Below are 19,263 nucleotides of genomic sequence, written 5' to 3' on the forward strand. Positions count from 1 at the left end.
CAGGACTCAGCCTTCTTCATGATCCAACTCTCACAAGTGTCCATGACTACTGGAAAAACCATAGCTTTGACTACATGGAATTTTGTTTGCAAAGTAATGCCTCTGCTTTTTAATATGCTGTCTAGGTTGGTCATAACCTTCCTTCCAAGAAGCAAGCATCTTTTAATTTCATGGCTGCAATCACCATCTGCAGTGATTTTGGAGCCCAAGAAAATAAAATCTGTCAGTGTTTCCATTGTTTCCCCATCTATTTGCCATGAAGTGATGGAACCAGATGCCATGATGTTAATATTTGAATGCTGAGTTTTAAGCCATATTTTTCACTCTCCCCTTTCACTTTCATCAATAGGCTCTTTAGTTCTTCTTTGCTTTCTGCCATAAGGGTGGTGTCTTCTGCATATCTGAGGTTATTGGTATTTTTCCTGGAAGTCTTGATTCCACCTTGTGTTTCATCTAGCCCAGCATTTCTCATGATGTACTCTGCATGTAAGTTAAATAAGCAGGGTGACAATATACAGCCTTGACATACTCCTTTCTCAATTTTGAGCCATTCTGTTGTTCCATGTCTGGTTCTAACTGTTGCTTCTTGACCTGCATATGGGTTTCCCAGGAGGAAGGTAAGCTTGTCTGGTATTCCCATCTCTTGAAGAATTTTCCAGTTTGTTGGTGATCTACACAGTCAAAGGCTTTAGCATAGTCAATGAAGCAGAAGTAGATGCTTTTCTGGAATTCTCTTGCTTTTTCTATGATACAACTGAGGTTGGCAATTTAATCTCTGCTTCCCTTTCCTTTTCTAAATCCAGCTTGAACATCTGGAAGTTCACGATTCATACTATGGAAGCCTGACTTGGAGAATTTTCAGCATTACTTTGCTAGTGTGTGAGATAGAGCAATTGTGCAGTAGTTTGAACATTCTTTGGCATTGCCCTTCTTTGGGATTGAAATGAAAGCTGATCTTTTCCAATCTTGTGACCACTGCTGAGTTTTCCAACTTTGCTGGAATATTGAGTGAAGCACTCTCACTGCATCATCTTTTAGGATTTGAAATAGCTCAACTGAAATTCCATCACATCCACTATCTTTGTTTGTAGTGATGCTCCCTAAGGCCCACTTGACTTCACATTCTAGGATGTCTGACTCTAGGTGAGTGATCACACCGTCATGTTTATCTGGGTCATGAAGATCTTTTTTGTATAGTTCTTCTGTGTATTCTTGCCACCTTTTCTTAATATCTCCTGTTTCTGTTAGATCCATACCATTTCTGTCCTTTATTGTGCCCATCTTTGCATGAAATGTTCCTTTGGTATCTCTAATTTTTTGAAGAGATCTCTAGTCTTTCCCATTGTATTGTTTTTCTCTATTTCTTTGCATTGATAATTTAAGAAGCCTTTCTTATCTTTCCTTGCTATTCTTTGAAACTCTGCATTCAGATGGGTATATCATTCCCTTTCTCCTTTGCCTTTAGCTTCTCTTCTTTTCTCAGATACGTGTAAGGCCTCCTCAGAGAACCATTTTGTCTTTTTGCATTTCTTCTTGAGGATGGTTTTGATCACTGCCTCATATACAATGTTACGAACCTCCTTCCATAGTTCTTCAGGCTCTTTGTCAGTTCTAATCTCTTGAATCTATTTGTCACTTCCATTGTGTAATCATAAGGGATTTGATTTAAGTAATTACTGAATGGTCTAGTGGTTTTCCCTACTTTCTTCAATTTAAGTCTGAATTTGGCAATAAGAAGTTCATGATCTGAGTCACAGTCTGCCCCTGGTTTTGTTTTTGCTGACTGTATAGAGGTTCTCCATCTTTGGCCGCAAAGAATATAATCAATCTGATTTCGGTGTTGACCATCTGATGGTGTTCATGTATAGAGTTATCTCTTGTGTTGTTGGAAGAGGCTGTATTCTATGACCAGTGCATTCTCTTGGCAAAACTTTGTTAGCTTTGCCCTGCTTCATTTTGTACTCCAAAGCCAAACTTGCCTGTTACTCCAGGTATCTCTTACTTCTTACTTTTGCATTCCAGTCCCCTATGATGAAAAGGACATCATTTTGTTGTTGTTGTTAAGTTTTCAGTATCATATATGTTTGCCTTTTCATACTGTTCATGGTGTTCTCAAGACAAGAATACTGAAGTGGTTTCCCATTCCCTTTCCTAGTGGACCACATTTTGTACAACTGTCCACCATGACCCATCCATTTTGGGTGGCCCTGCATAGCACGGCTCATAGTTTCATTGAGTTAGACAAGGCTGTGATCCATATAGGCTTCCTCATAGCAGATAATATTCATCTCTCTACCAGAAAGATGGTCATCAGCATGATTACAGTTATTCTGGGTCACCTGTCTTCTTGCATTTCAGTAACTAGGATGAAGCGAGCTGCTGTAACTCCTTCTTTCCCTAGATTGGTTAGCTGTACTTCATAGAAACCAGAAACCGGGGACTTAGCTCTCAGCTGAGGCATCTAATGTCTTTCTGTTGCATTCGTTACTTCTCTTCTCTATAAATCTATTAACCCATCCATCATCTCTTCATCCATCCATCCACCCACCCATTCTGTGCTGTGCTTAGTCGCTCGGTTGTGGATGCCTCTTTGCCTGCTGGGCTCCTCTTGTCCATCCATCCATACATCTACATAAACTTGCACTTGAAAATTATACAAATGCAAAATATACCAAAAATAGAATTAAAATATACAAAAAAATTTAGCTCAAATATGGCATAAAATATCCATAAAGTTAAGTAAAACCTGTCAAGAGAGGCAAGATGGTGTGCAGAGAAGTTCAGAAGGGATGAGGGAGCAGTGAGGAGCTCCATCCTGGGAGAGACTCTGAGGGCTGGGACTGGCGGGGCCTGGTCTGTCCCCTGTGGTCAGAGTGCGCCTCATGGGGGGATGAAAGCAAGGCTTCTAAAGAGGGGTGCTCACCGCCCACTTCCGTGACGAGCATCTGTGCTCTTTGCTGTACCCCTGCGGATGTGAGGTGCTCTTGCCGTTTATGAGTCTCCGTCTTTCCATCTGAGAACCATGCAAACCGGGCTTTGCCTTCCTCTTTCTTTCTTCATCTTTTATTATTTCTGTTGCTTGCCAGGTAAACATAGATGTAGGAAGGATGAATAAATCAACTTTGTTAAAGGCCTTTCCTTTGTGTTTAATTTTGTTCTTTTGGCAATTTTATTTGGGAAATTCGTTTATTAAAAATAAAATAATTAAGAACTTCAATAATAAAATTTGAAATTAAAACTTTATATATTGATTCCAGGCTCCTTTGAACATTAATTTCAATTATGGAAAATTTCAAATATATGAAAGTCAAAAGAAATACGGTACATACAATATGCTTAGTTGCTTAGTCATGTGCAACTCTGCTACCCTTTGGACTATAGCCTGCCAGGATCCTCTGTCCATGGGATTTTTTCAGTCAAAAATACTACAGTGCATTGCCATTTCCTTCTCCAAGGGATCTTTCTGACCCAGAAATCATATCCATGTCTCTCGTGTCCCCTGCATTGCAGGCAGATTCTTAACCCACTGAGCCAAAGGATGCCCGTCTATACCATATACCCATCACTAAAATTAAACAAATATTAAACTCTTGCTGTTTTCCTTCAAGTTTCTCTTTCTCTTTTAGTTTTTACTTTGTAGAAAATAAAGCATTATGAATGGATAAAAAATCTACCCCTTCACTTTCCATCTTCCTCTTACTCCAGAAGTGTATTTTTATTATTCCTAAGCATGTTTTTGTGCTTTTATTATACCTTACATATTTATGAATACTGATTTTTTGTTACTTTTTTATGCATCTCACATCATGCTTTTTAACTCTGTTCTTGTTGACTCATGGAGTTCTCTTTTAAATGTTTTTAGCTATTAGAATTTATTCTACCCTTGAATTAGTTTGTCACCCTGCTTATTTAACTTATATGCAGAATACATCATGAGAAATGCTTGGCTGGAAGAAGCACAAGCTGGAATCAAGATTGCCAGGAGAAATATCAATAACCTCAGATATGAAGATGACACCACCCTTATGGCAGAAAGTGAAGAGGAACTAAAAAGCTTCTTGATGAAAGTGAAAGAGGAGAGTGGAAAAGTTGGCTTAAAGCTCAACATTCAGAAAACTAAGATCATGGCATCTGGTTCCATCACTTCATGGGAAATAGATGGGAAAACAGTGGGAACAGTGTCCGGCTTTATTTTTTGGGGCTCCAAAATCACTGCAGATGGTGACTGTAGCCATGAAATTAAAAGACACTTACTCCCTGGGAGGAAAACTATGACCAACCTAGACAGCATATTCAAAAGCAGAGACATTACTTTGCCAACAAAGGTTCATCTAGTCAAGGCTATGGTTTCTCCAGTGGTCATGTATGGATGTGAGAGTTGGACTGTGAAGAAAGCTGAGAGCTGAAGCATTGATGCTTTTGAACTGTGGTGTTGGAGAAGACTCTTGAGAGTCCCTTGGACTGCAAGGAGATCCAACCAGTCCATCCTAAAGGAGATCAGCCCTGGGATTTCTTTGGAAGGACTGATGCTAAAGCTGAAACTCCAATACTTTGGCCACCTGATGTAAAGAACTGACTCACTTGAAAAGACCCTGATGCTGGGAAAGTTTGAAGACAGGAGGAGAAGGGGACAACAGAGGATAAGATGGCTGGATGGCATCACCGACTCGATGGACATGAGCTTGACTGAACTCCGGGAGTTGGTGATGGACAGGGAGGCCTGGTGTGCTGATTCATGGGGTCGCAAAGAGTCAGACATGACTGAGCGACTGAACTGAACTGAATTAATTTATCTGTTCTTTGGTTTATTGACATTTAGATTTTTCCAGTTTTTCTATTATAAGCAGTACTGTGATGAGTATAAACAGCCCATTTCTTTGTGAATATTTGTAAACAGTTTTCTAGGATAGGCAACAGGAGTATATTTCTGCTCATTGTGGATCATAATCTATTTATCAATCTATCACCTATCTATCTAGACATACATATTCAGCTTTGTTAAATATTATCCAGTTCTTTTTCAAGGCAGTTTTTACCAATTTACACTTCACTGATAGCATAAAAGAGTTGTTCTTATGAGCCTGGTAAGTAGTTTGTATCAAACCATATAGAATGTGTGATAGGCCAAATTTGTCTGCCAGTGGCCACTCTTTGGAGAATTTCCATTTTCTCAGCAATCACACTTTTTGAAGTGTGTAAAACCCTCTGTATATGCTAAGTTATTTCAGTCGAGTCTGACTCTGTGAGATCTCATGGACTGCAGCCCTCCAGAGTCCTCTGTCCATGGGGATTCTCCAGGCAAGAATACTGGAGTGGGTTGCCATGCCCTCCTCTAGGGGATCTTCCCAATCTAGGGATCGAACCAACATCTCTTATGTCTACCCTTCATTGGCAGTTGGGTCTTTAACCCTAGTGCCACCTGGGAAGCCTCTAAAACACTCAGGGAGTGACATTATGAAGTTATACCTCATAAAAAATGTCCTGCCTTCTTATACATCAATCACTAGATTTATTCAGCATTTTAATATTTTGCCACTCTGATGCATATAAATTGTATTTCATATTGCCATTTAATTCACTTCAATAACTATATGGAATTTTCAGTGAATAAAATTTCTCATTAATGAGGTTAATCATTGTTGTATACATTCATTGGCCATTTGGATGTTTGTGATTTCTCAGTTCTTATCAATTATACGTCTTTCTTTTGGATTGTGTGTCTTTTCTCACAAACGTTTATTTGATTTATGCGTTATTTAAGTCTTCTTATAGCCTGTTATTAGTCTTTTTGCTTTGCTGTGCCTTTTGTAATAGCTTTAATTTTAATGTAATCAAATAATAATTTCTCTTATGGTTTTGGGGTTTTGTGTCATGTTTCAGAAATTAATTTTTATCCTGAAATCAGAAATTAATTTTTATACTGAAGTTATAAAAATATTTCCCCAAATTTTAGAGATTTGCTCCTTTCACTAAAGATATTAATTTTTTATTCACGGGTTGGAGACCTGCTTTTGTGTTTTGCTATATGGATTACCAAAATGTTCGGCACCAATTATTAAAGTGTATTTTTTTCACCATTTGATTAGTTGTATTTTCTCTGTCATATACTAGCTCCCATATATATATATATGGGCTTGGTGAGCCAATATAGCACTGTTTATTATAGTCTCAAAGTAAGTCTATACCTATGAAAAGAACCCTTATTTTTAGAAATAGCTTTGGCCATTCCTGGTCTACTGAGTGAATTCGAGTATCAACATGACAAGTTGCTTAAGAAGCTGTTGAGTTTTTGATTAAAACTGTACTAAATGAATTAATAGATGGTCTAAATTAGATAACTTTTTAACTCCTGGGACAGTCCTTATTTCATCATGTTGCATTATCACCTTTCTGTATTGTTATATTCAGTTTAGTAATGTTTTAGGTAGGATTTTTACTTCTGTATTCACAAGTAGCATTGACCTTTCTTTTTCTTTCTTTTCCATGTGTGATTTTGGTACTAAGGTAATAGTAGTCTCACTAAATTAATTGAAGAGATTTTCCTCTTTTATTCTATTGTCTAGAATAGGCATTGGCAAACTATGGCCTGTTTGCTGAATTTGATCCATTGCCTATTTTTGTAGGTATAGTTTTGTTGAAATATAGTTTTGCCCATTTGTCTGTGTATTGTCTGCTTTTATGCTACAAAACAGAAGTGCATCAGAGATCATATAGCCTATATATAAAAATAGAAAAACGGATTAAATCCCAAATAAGTAGGAGGAAGGAAATAAAATTGAAAGCCAAAATCCATGAAATAAGAAAGAGAAAATAGAGAATTCCAGAAGAGCCAAAAGCTAATTCTTGAAAAATATTAATAAAAAACAAACTTTTAGTAAAATTAACCATGAAAATGAGGGGGAAATAAAACATCTTTAAATAGGGAACAGGGGACATAAAAGTCAATGCTACAGTTCAGGGATATAAAATTATAGTAGAATATAAACAATAGAATTCTATTCAAATCTGAAAACTTGAACTAAATATATATTTTATTTAGAGAGTAAAAATTAACTGAAAATATTGGTTTTGACTCAAGAATGAATTTATTGTTGTTGTTCAGTCACTCAGTCATGTCCAACTCTTTGAGACTCCATGGAGTGCAACATGCCAGGCCTCTCTGTCCTCAGCAATCCCAGAACTTGCTCAAACTCACCCATTGAATTGGTGATGCCATCCAACAGTGTCATCCTCCATTGTCCCCTTCTCCTTCTGCCTTCAGTTTTTCCCAGCGTCAGGGTCTTTTCCAATGAGTCAGCTCTTCACATCAGGTGGCCAAGGTATTGGAGCTTCAGCTTCAGCATCAGTCCTTCCAATGAATATTCAGGAATGATTTCCTTTAGGATTGATTGGTTTGATCTTGCAGTCCAAGGAACACTCAAGGGTCTTCTCCAACACCACAGTTCAAAAGTTCCAATCTTTGGAGCTCAGCCTTCTTCTTTTCCAACTACCACATCCATACATGACTACTGGAAAAACCATAGCTTTGACTAGATGGACTTTGGTGACAAAGTAGTATCTCTGCTTTTCAATATGCTATTTAGGTTGGTCATAGCTTTTCTTCTAAGGAGCAAACGTCTTTTAATTAGATGGCTGCAGTCACCATCTGAAGTGATTTTGGAGCCCAAGAAAATCAAGTCTGTCAGTGTTTCCATTGTTTCCCCATCTATTTGCCATGAAGTGATGGGACCAGATGCCATGATTTTAGTGTTTTGAATGCTGAGTTTTAAACCAGCTTTTTCACTTTCCTCTTTCACTTTCATCAAGAGGCTCTTTAGTTCCTCTTCACTTTCTGCCATTAAGGTAGTGTCATCTGCATATCTGAGGTTATTGATATTTCTTCCGGCAATCTTGATTCCAGCTTGTCTTCATCCAGCCAGGCATTTCACATGATGTACTCTGAATAGGTGCTGAATAAGCAGGGTGACAGTATACAGCCTTGACATACTCCTTTCCCAATTTTGACCAGTCCATTGTTTCATGTCCTGTTCTGACTGTTGCTTTTTGATCTGCACAGAGATTTCTCAGGAGACAGGTAAGGTGGTCTGGTATTTCCATCTCTTGAAGAATTTTACACAGTTTGTTGTGATCCACACAGTTGAAGGCTTTGGTGTAGTCAGTGAAGCAGAAATAGATGTTTTTCTGGACATCTAATAGATATATATAGCCATTAATGAAATTGAAACTGTAAAACTACCCAACCCATGCGTGCGCGTGCGCACACACACACACACGGACCAGATGATTTTATAAGCAAGATCTTCCTCATTTAAGGAACAATCTTATATAATGTGTTCTGGACAATGTGTGTTAGTCACTCAGTCATGCCTGACTCCTGGGACCCCATGGACTATGTCTAGGCTTCTCTGTCCATGAAATTCTCCTGGCAAGAATACTGGAGTGGGTAACCATTCCCTTTTGCAGGGGAGCTTCCCAACCCAAGGACAGAACGCAGGTCTCCTACATTGCAGGCAGATTCTTTATATCTGAGCCATCAGGGAAGACTTGTGTTCTAGACTAGAGGTTGACAAATTAAAGGTATTCATTATCCAATCACTTTTCAAAACATTATTATTATTAATCTTTAAGTTATCTGCTTTTATGCTACAGCACAAATATGAATAGCTCAATTCTGAAGCTCAAAGCTTCTCAGGTCATACTGGCATTATCAAATTTCTCTCCACACCAGTCTGAGGTTCTGGGTTTCCCTGGTGGCTCAGGTGGTGAAGAAACCACATGCCAGCGCAGGAGACACAAGAGATCGGGGTTCAATCCCTGGGTCAGGAAGATGCCCTGGAGAAGGAAATGGCAACCTGCTCCAGTATTCTCGCCTGGTAATCCTACACAGAGAAGCCTGGTGGGCTACAGTCCATGCGGGTAGCATAGTCAGACACGACTGAGCACACATGCACACATGCATCGTTTGAGGTATAGACAGACTCCTGGCTACACGTCCTTATGAAGCCATCCCTTCCCTTAGACCCCCCAAAATCCAGGTTGAGCTGAGCTTCCTTGTCTCCGAGTGATAGTGAGTGGATCATTTCGAGCCCCTGTTCTCACTGAGGGTGCAGGCATTTGAAGACATTGGTTCTAACACTTTGTCCTGCTGAGGCTCAAAACCTTATCTCTTGTCTCCAGTGGGGGCTCAAGTACTTTGTTACTGAGACAGTCGTTCCTCCAGCCTGCTCAAGGCATCCACCACAATAGCTCAAACACACTAACAATTATCAGTTCATCTCTAGTTAGTTTTGGAAACAAGTAAATCACTGTTTGGGGCTGCATTTCATCTCCCCCTGTAGCCCGCCCACCACCTGCACATCTCACAGTCATGTTGAAGTCCTAGTCCTCTAGTCTTCAGACTGTGATTGTATTTGGGTTTAGAGTCGTCAACAAAGTGATTAAGTTAAAATGATAGGATCCATTGGGCTGGACCCTTTCCAGGAGAGCTGGTGTCCTTGTACGATGAGGAAATTTGGACATGGATACCTACAGAGCAAAGACCATGTGAGGACGTGGTCATTCGTGTACCAAGGAGAGGGGCCTCAGAAGAAACCAACCCTAGCAACACATTGGTCTTTGACTGCCTTCAGAACTGTGAGAAAATGAATTTCTATTACTTAAGCCACCCAGCCTGTGTTACCTTGTTGTGGCAGCCCTAACAAACTAAAGATTTCACTGTTTCTTGTGAGCTCAACTTTGCACTTAAAACATTTGCTATATCCTACCCAGCATTTCTAGTTGTAGCTGGAGGGGTGTTTAGATTAGCTAGAAAACATATTATGGGAACTCAATTCCCAGGCTCATTTTAAAGAGCCAGACTGTGCCTTCTGAAGTCTGCCAATCTTCATTAAAGCCGTCACCGGGTGTCTAACAATGATCGTTAGACCAGAGGTCAATGGCCCTATGTTCGTCACAGGTTTCCATTAACTAGCTGCAAGCCAATTAATTACTCCCTCTCAGCTTCAGGGCTGTCATCTGTAAAAGAGTGGTTTCCAAATGGTTCTAAATCTCCACCTCCTCAAAGCCCCCTCAGGAGCTCCTGAGGCGTGAACGAGGACGAGGAGGACAGGTGGGTTCTGTGCTGTCAGCCCATTTACTCTGTGTGTTTTTGCTTTTGCATTCTGAAAAATACCTCATGAACAAAGCATTGTGGGACCAAAACAAGCTTAAACCAGCTTTTTAAAAGATAAAATCTTCAGTTCCTATAGCATCCTGGCAGCCTGTTATTTTCCAACAGTAGCCTCACGTCCACTGTCTGTAGATAAAACAAGGAATCAAGCCCCAGAGGTCAAATGATTTTTCTGGGTCTTGCCGGGAGTCGGTGGCAGACTTGACACAAGATGCCGGCCCCTGATTCCTGGGCTTTGCCTCTCGGCTACAGAACAGTGGGCACGTGTGGCTGAGGGCATTGTCTGCGAGACAGTGATGGACATAACACTCACGACCTGTTCAGGGCTTCCGTGAGAACTGTGGAGGGTATGATACTGATTCTTTTAAAAGTGCTGCATGTTTTTCATCCATTCACTTTTCTCCCACTTGCCTGCACTGGTGTCGGCTGGCAGGGTATCTGTCAATGGCTTAACAAGTCACTGGAAAAAGAAATGGTATCTGGCCACCCGCAGGGAAAGGAGGCTGCATGATCACAGTGGATCAGAATCACAGTGGACATTCATTGTCCATCATAGAAGTCATGGTGCAGGCATTTCACTGACCACATCTCCAGCTGTGCCCTCTAGAAAAGATACCCACCTCCCCACCCGCCCTCCCCCGACCCACTTCTCAAGCCCCATGTGTAGCCCTTTGGTGTTCCTGGGTCCTAGGAGCCCCTGGGGATCAGCGTCCAGCAGAGGCACAGGCTGCAGACAACAAATGCTTATCTTAGCAATTTCTGTTGAAGCAAAGGTTTTTTTGTGTGTTTGTACAGGATCCAAAAGCAAACAACAACAAACAGATAAAATGAATGCCATGGACCACTTTTGATTTCTGAACATGTAAAAAATACATTGGTCTCCTTCCTTTAATATTAATACATGCCTCAATTCTTTTTTTAATTACCCTGTTTTCCTCCCCAGTAACAATCAGTACCTACTTGCTTTTGACAGCTTTCCTGCTAGAAAGTTTCATGTTATCTTAAGTTTGTTGCAACTGTTTCCACAATAGTAAGAGGGGATATTCCCTTACATCTTTGTACATCATGGAATTGGCCTCTCGGTATCACAGTAGCACTAAGAATTTTGCCTGATTTGTTTTTCCTAGAAGAATAGATACATTTGCTGTGAAGTTTTTCTGGAGTTAGACTATTTGTAGCCATGCTTTCATACCTTATCTCTATTCATCAATCACAAAGCATTACTTTAAACTGTTTTTCCCATGATTAAGAATCCGAATTTATTTCAATGAGATTTATAATGCCAAACAAAATATTTAACTTTATTTCTGATTTTTAAGGAATTTTTCATGGAGCCAAGCAAATTTGGAACCAGAAGTAACCTTAGCTGTCATAGTCTGCTTGGAATATTTCTTGTTTGTTTTTGAGTTTCCATTTGGGGATTCATCTTGCCCCAACTCTCAACCCTTGTGATTTGAGTGAAGTTGACTTTCATTCTCCCTTGCTCTGGGGAGATTAGGGGGTGGAGGGAATGACTTGGGCCTGGCTGATTAACATGTTCTATTTCTCTGATCTCATTGATTGGCCCAAGGATAGGTTCAATAATCATGCTTTCACTGTGTTAGTAGAGAAAGTTCTTTTTGGCTTTTGACTTGAACCTGGGAGGATGGGATAGGGTTGAAGCTGCTAGCAGTCATCCTGCCCCAAGTTGGAAACTGACAATGAAGCCCCTGTGGAGTAGAAGTGAGCCAAGGAATGGGAAGAGACCAGGTCCTGGTAATTAATACAGGGTAAGCTGAGCCTAGACATGTGTGCTCCTGGACATTTTAGTTACACAGGACAAGAAACTACCCTTTTCCCTCCCCAACACACACTCATATACTGTTATTTTTTCTGAATCACCTTGATTTGGATTTTCCTCCATCTACAACTGGATGATTCTAGGAGCCAGGGTCAATTTGGAGTTCTCAAACTCTTAATGCTGAAAGTTCAGCTTCTCTATATATCTGTGCCATGTCAAATCTTGGAGACCAAGTTTGGGGTGAGGTTGAAAAGAACAGTTTTATTGTTTTGCCAGGCAAAGTGGAGTACAGCAGGCTAATGCCTTCAAAACCAAGTGTCCCCACTTGGGGAAGATAGTGCCAAGTTTTATAGTAATGGTTCAGAGAGGACTTGACCAGCTCGTGGACTTCCCTCTGATGGGTTGGTGGTGAGGTTAGTGGGAGTCTGTGTCATCAACCTTCAGGTCCCGCTGGTCTGGAGTCTACATGCTTGCAGGCAGCACACCACTGTTAATCATTAACTTCTCCCACTTTGGGGAGGGGCTCACTATCTACAGATGGCTCAAAATCTGTTGGTAAGGCAAAAGGACCTTGCCCCAAGGCTGCTCTTGACTGCTTCTCCTTGGTCTTTCATGTGCCCCCTTCCCTAATTAACAATTGCTTGAATCTGCCCTTTGGAAGTCAGGGAGGGTCATGGAGGCTGAATGAAGGCTATTCCCATAATCCAGGAAATGGACACAAAGGCCTCGTGCCCAGGAGGCCCCCAGGGCCCTGCATGGTATCACCCTTGGAAATTCCATGCCAGAATGTGGTATCATGCGGCCCCTGGTTCCCCAGATTTTAGCATCCCCCAGCCAATACTGCATGCTGGATATCGTCATATCCCCAGTTCTCACACTGGAGGATCTGCTTGCATGCATATATGGACACCCAGTCTGTGAATCTAAGCTCTGTCCTGAAAATCCCTGGAGTAACCCTCAGTCTGATGCTTGGGCTGAGGGATATGCCCTTTGGTGGTGTGGTTGCTTCTTAGGTGACAGATCTGAAGAATATGTCTATATAGTCCCTGCGGGGCTTCCTTGGTGAACCAGACAGTAATGAATCTGCCTACAACAATACAGGAGACCCGAGTTCGATCTCTGGGTCAGAAAGATCCCCTGGTGAAGGGAATGGCTACCTACTCCAGTATTCTTGCCTGGAGAATCCCATGGATGGAGGAGGTCTCAGAGTCTGACACGACTGAGTCTCACACACACACTCACTCACTCACTTCCTGCAAACAGGCTCAGCAACAAAGATTTCTGGATCCAGGAACATAGTCTTGAAGGAAGAAGGCCCAGAGCCTGGGGCATCCACCCTGACCCCTGGTTTCTCAGCCCTGTGGAGATAAGGTTGGCCAGAGCTTGGGGTCCCTCTTGCTTGGGCCTCAGGGCGATGCTGGTTTTGCTTCCTCTTCTCCGCTGTCTAGTTTTATAAGAGCTGGTTCTTAGGGAGATGGGGAACAATTGGCGGCTGTGAGTTGTGTGGCAATTATGGCAATGCTGACAGCCTCCCGATGTCACTAAATCTTTCTCCTGTTTCTGAGGGCTACCAAAGAGGGTGAAAAGGAGTGAGAAAACAGACAGGTGACTTTGATACTTCTGCTGCTTTTTGTTTGCATAATATCTTCTGTTTCTAAAAATAGGTATTTGTAATTAAATCACAGCAGTAGGCAGTATCCTTCTAGGATTTCCCTCACTAATTACCCTGACCATTGACTTCATGTGGCTGCACCATCCTCACCTTTGGGCTCTTCTCTCTTTCCCCACCCTGGCTCCAGTGTCTGGGCGTCTGCATTTTCTATGACCTTTGACTGCCTTGTGATAACCTTGAAATCCACCTTTGTATTACAGCAGTAACTGTGGTCTTCTTTGAGCTACTTACTCTTCTACCTTGGCCAACCACCTTATTATATGCAAAGAAGTCCCTGAATACCTTTCTGCATCCCCAAGCTCCTGCCCACACCCACCAGCCCAGCAGCCCCAGGACAGCTAACCTGTTTTTAGCTCAATGCAGTCTCCTCGCTGAAGAATAAAATATGGATTTATAGATATAGACACATACATATACTTGTAGAAAAAAGCATTAGAAGTCATCTCTAAGATTACACAAACATTCTTTGGCCCACGTATTATATTTTATACAACAGGATTCTGTGCCCTATTAAGGTCTTGTGAAAAGTCACACAGCCTACCAAGGGCTCAGCTGGAACATTACCCAGGCCTCTTAACCCTCACTCCATGGCCCTCCCCATCCCCTCATGGTGACTCCCTCTGTCACATACAAGATTTTTCCTTCTTTCTGCCATGCTGAAATTATTGGAGCTAACAAAATGTAAGAAATTTTTATTTCAAACATTATATTTTTGTTTTATTTCTTATTTATTAGCTCAGGTTTCTCTTATGTTTATCATTATAATACCTTCTAGTCTACGAATATTAATACAGATCTCTGAGTTGGTTTGTATTTCTCTTTCCTCTTTTTTAAAAAAATTATTTATTTTTTAATTGAATGATAATTGCTTTACAGAATTTTGTTGTTTTCTGTCAAACCTCAATATGAATCAGCCATAGGTATACATGTATCCCCTCCCTTTTGAACCTCCCTCATCTGCCTCCCAAGCCCACCCTTCTAGGTTGAAACAGAGCCCCTGTTTGAGTTTCCTGAGCCACACAGCAAATTCTCATCGGCTATCTATTTTACACATGGTAATGTAAGTTTCCTTGTTACTCTCTCCATACATCTCACCCTCTCCTCCCCTCTCCCCATGTCCATAAGTCTGTTCTCTGTGTCTGTTTCTCCATTGCTGCCCTGCAAATAAATTCTTCAGTACCATATTTTTAGATTCCATATATATGCATTAGTATATGATATTTATCTTTCTCTTTCTGACTTACTTCGCTCTGTATAATAGGCTCTAGGTTCATTCACCTCATTAGAATGAACTCAAATGTGTTCCTTTTTATGGCTGAGTAATATTCTATTGTGTATATGTGCCGAAATTGTGTTCATGTCGATGGACATCTAGGTTGCTTCCATGTTCTAGCTATTGTAAACAGTGCTGCAGTGAACAATGATATACATGTGGCTTTTTCAGTTTTGGTTTCCTCAGGGTATATGCCTAGGAGTGGGATTGCTGGGTCATTTGGTGGTTTTATTCCTAGTTTTTAAGGAATCTCCATACTGTCTTCCATAATGACTGTATAAATTTACATTCCCACCAACAGTGCAAGAGCATCCCCTTTTTTCCACACCCTCTCCAACATTTACTGTTTGTAGACTTTTTGATGATGGTCATTCTGGCAATTATGAGGTGATATCTCATTGTAGTTTTGATTTGGATTTATCTAATAATGAACAGTGTTGAGCATCTTTTCATGTGTTTGTTAGCCACGTCTACGTCTTCTTTGGAGAAACGAGGTTTTTTTCCCACTCTTTGATTGGGTTGTTTGTTTTTTTGGCATTGAGTTGTATGAGCTGCTTACATCTTTTGGAAATTAATCCTTTGTCAGTTGTTTCATTTGCTATTATTTTCTCCCATTCTGAGGGTTGTCTTTTCACCTTGCTTATAGTTTCCTTTGCTGTGCAAAAGCTTTTAAGTTTAATCAGGTCCCACTTGTGTACTTTTGTTTTTATTTCCATTACTCTAGGAGGTGGGTCACAGAGGATCGTGCTTTGATTTATGCCATCGAGTGTTCTGCCTGTGTTTTCCTCTAAGAGTTTTATAGTTTCTGGTCTTACATTTAGGTCTTGAATTTTGAGTTTATCGCTGTGTATCCTGTTCCACTCAGTTCAGCTGCTCAGTCATATCCGACTCTTTCCAACCCCAAGGATGGCAGCACATCAGGCTTCCCTGTCCATCACTAACTCCCGGAGCTTACACAAACTCATATCCACCGAATTAGTGATGCCATGAAACCAACTTATCCTCTGTTATCCCCTTCTCCTCCCACCTTCAGTCTTTCCTAGCATCAGGGTCTATTCCAATGAGTCAGTTCTTTGCATCAGGTGGCCAAAGTATTGGAGTTTCAGCATCAGCATCAGTCCTTCCAATGAATATTCAGGACTGATTTCCTTTAGGATGGACTGGGACCCTCAAGAGTCTTCTCCAATACCACAGTTCAGAAACATCAATCCTTCAGCACTCAGCTTTCTTTATAGTCCAACTCTCACATCCATACATGGCTAATGGAAAAACCATAGTTTTAACAAGATGGACTTTTGTCAGCAAAGTAATGTCTCTGCTTTTTAATATGCTGTCTAGGTTGGTCATAACTTTTCTTCCAAGGAACAAGCGTCTTTCAATATCATGGCTGCAGTCACCATCTGCAGTGATTTTGGAGCCCCCAAAATAAAGTCTGTCACTGTTTCCATTATTTCCCCATCTATTTGCCATGATGTGATGAGACTGGATGCCATAATCTTAGTTTTCTGAATGTTGAGTTTTAAGCCAACTTTTTCACTTTTCTCCTTTGCTTTATCAACAGGCTGTTTAATTCTTCGCTTTCTTCCATAAGGGTGGTGTCATCTTCATATCTGAGATTATTGGTATTTCTCCCAGCAATCTTGATTCCAGCTTGTGCTTCATTCAGCCTAGCATTTCTCATGATGTACTCTGTATATAAGTTAAATAAGCAGGGTGACAATACACAGCCTTGATGTACTCCTTTCCCGATTTGGAACCAGTCTGTTGTTCCATGTTTGGTTCTAACTGTTGCTTCTTTAGGAGAAGGCAATGGCACCCCACTCCAGTACTCTTGCCTGGAAAATCCCATGGATGGAGGAGTCTGGAAGGCTGCGGTCCATGGGGTCCCTTAGAGTCGGACATGACTGAGCAACTTCACTTTCACTTTTCACTTTCATGAATTGGAGAAGGAAATGGCAACCCACTCCAGTGTTCTTGCCTGGAGAATCCCAGGGAAAGGAGAGCCTGGTGGGCTGACATCTATGGGGTCGCACAGAGTTGGACATGACTGAAGCAACTTAGCAGCAGCAGTAGCAGCAGTTGCTTCTTTACCTGCACACTGATTTTTCAGGAGGCAGGTCAGGTGGTCTGGTATTCCCATCTCTTTAAGAATTTTCCAGTTTGTTGTGATCCACAGTTAGGAAGTGTTCTAATTTCATTCTTTAACATGTAGCTGTCCAGTTTTCCCAGCACCATTTATTGAAGATGCTGTCTTTGCCCCATTGTATATTCTTGCCTCCTTTGTCAAAAATAAGGCACCCATAGGTGCATGGGTTTATGTCTGAGCTCTCTATCTTGTTCCATTGGTCTATATTTCTGTTTTTGTGCCAGTACCATACTGTTTTGATGACTGTTGCTCATCAAGTCAAAAAGGTTGATTCCTCCAGCTCCATTCTTCTTCTCAAGATTGCTTTGGCTATTTGGGGTCTTTTGTGTTTACATAATGAATTGTGAAATTTTTTGTCCTAGTTCTGTGAAAAAATGCCATTGTTAATTTGCTGGGGATTGCATTGAATCTGTAGATTGAGTTTGGTAATATAGTCATTTTCACAATATTGATTCTTTCTACCCAGGAACATAGAATATCTCTCCATCTGTTTATGTTATCTTTCATTTCTTTCATCAGTGGCTTATAATTTTCTTTGTACAGTCCTTTTGTCTCCTTTGGTGAGTTTATTCCTAGATATTTTATTCTTTTTGTTGCAATGGTAAATGGGATTGATTCCTTAATTTCTCCTTCTGATTTTTCATTGTTAGTATATGGAAATGCAAGTGATTTCTATGTATTGATTTTGTATCCTGCGACTTTGCTAAATTCACTGATTAGCTTTAGTAATTTTCTGATAGTATTTTTAGGGTTTTCTATGTACAGTTTCATGTCATCAGCAAACAGTGAGAGCTTTACTTCTTTTCTGATCTGGATTCCTTTTATTTATTTTTCTTTTCTGATTGCTGTATTTAGAACTTCCAAAACTACATTGAATAATAGTGAAAGTGGGCACCCTTGTCTTGTTCCTGATTTTAGGGGAATGGTTTCAGTTTCTCACCATTGAGAATAATGTTTGCTGAAGGCTTATCATATATGGCCTTTACTGTGTTGAGGTAGATTCCTTCTATGTCCATTTTTTGAAGAGTTTTAATCGTAAATAGGTGCTGAATTTTGTCAAAGCCTTTTTCTGCATCTATTGAAATTATCATATGGTTTTTATCTTTCAATTTGTTAGCATGGTGTATCACAGTGATTGATTTGAGTATATTGAAGAATCCTTGCATCCCTGGAATAAACCCAACTTGATCATGGTGTATGAGTTTTTGATGTGTTGTTGAATTCTGTTTGATAAAATTTTGCTGAGGATTTTTGCATCTGTGTTCACCAGTGATATTGGCTTGTAGTTTTCTTTTTTTATGTTGTCTTTGTCTAGTTTTGGTATCAGAGTGATGGTGGCCTCATAGAATGAATTTGGAAGTGTTCCTTCCTCTGCAGTTTTTGGAAAGAGTTTTAGAAGGATAGGCACTAGCTCTTCTCTAAATGTTTGATAGAATTCTCCTGTGAGGTCTTCTGGTCCTAGGCTTTTGGTTTTGGGGAGATTTTTGATCACAGCTTTGATTTCAGTGCTTGTCGTTAGGTTATTCATAGTATCTATTTCTTCCTGGTTCAGTCTTGGAAAAGTGAACTTCTCTAAGAATCGGTCCATTTCTTCCAGGTTATCCATTTTATTGCCATATAGTTATTCATAATAGTCTCTTATAATCCTTTGCATTTCTGTATTGTCTGTTCAGCAGTGGCCACAGGACTGGAAAAGGTCAGTTTTCATCCCAATCCCAAAGAAAGGCAATGCAAAAGAATGCTCAAACTACTGCACAATTGCACTCACCTCACACGCTAGTAAAGTAATGCTCAAAATTCTCCAAGCCAGGCTTCAGCAATACGTGAACCATGAACTTCCTGATGTTCAAGCTGGTTTTAGAAAAGGCAGAGGAACCAGAGATCAAATTGCCAACATCCACTGGATCATGGAAAAAGCAAGAGAGTTCCAGAAAAGCATCTATTTCTGCTTTATTGACTATGCCAAAGCCTTTGACTGTGTGGATCACAATAAACTGTGGAAAATTCTGAAAGAGATGGGAATACCAGACCACCTGACCTACCTCTTGAGAAATTTGTGTGCAGGTCAGGAAGCAACAGTTAGAACTGGACATGGAACAACAGACTGGTTCCACATAGGAAAAGGAGTACGTCAAGGCTGTATATTGTCACCCTGTTTATTTAACTTATATGCAGAGTACATCATGAGAAACGCTGGAACTGGAAAGAAGCACAAGCTGGAATC

This window comes from Bison bison, unplaced genomic scaffold (assembly GCF_000754665.1).
Source record: "Bison bison bison isolate TAMUID 2011002044 unplaced genomic scaffold, Bison_UMD1.0 scf7180017864152, whole genome shotgun sequence".
In the NCBI taxonomy this organism is placed as follows: Eukaryota; Metazoa; Chordata; class Mammalia; order Artiodactyla; family Bovidae; genus Bison; species Bison bison.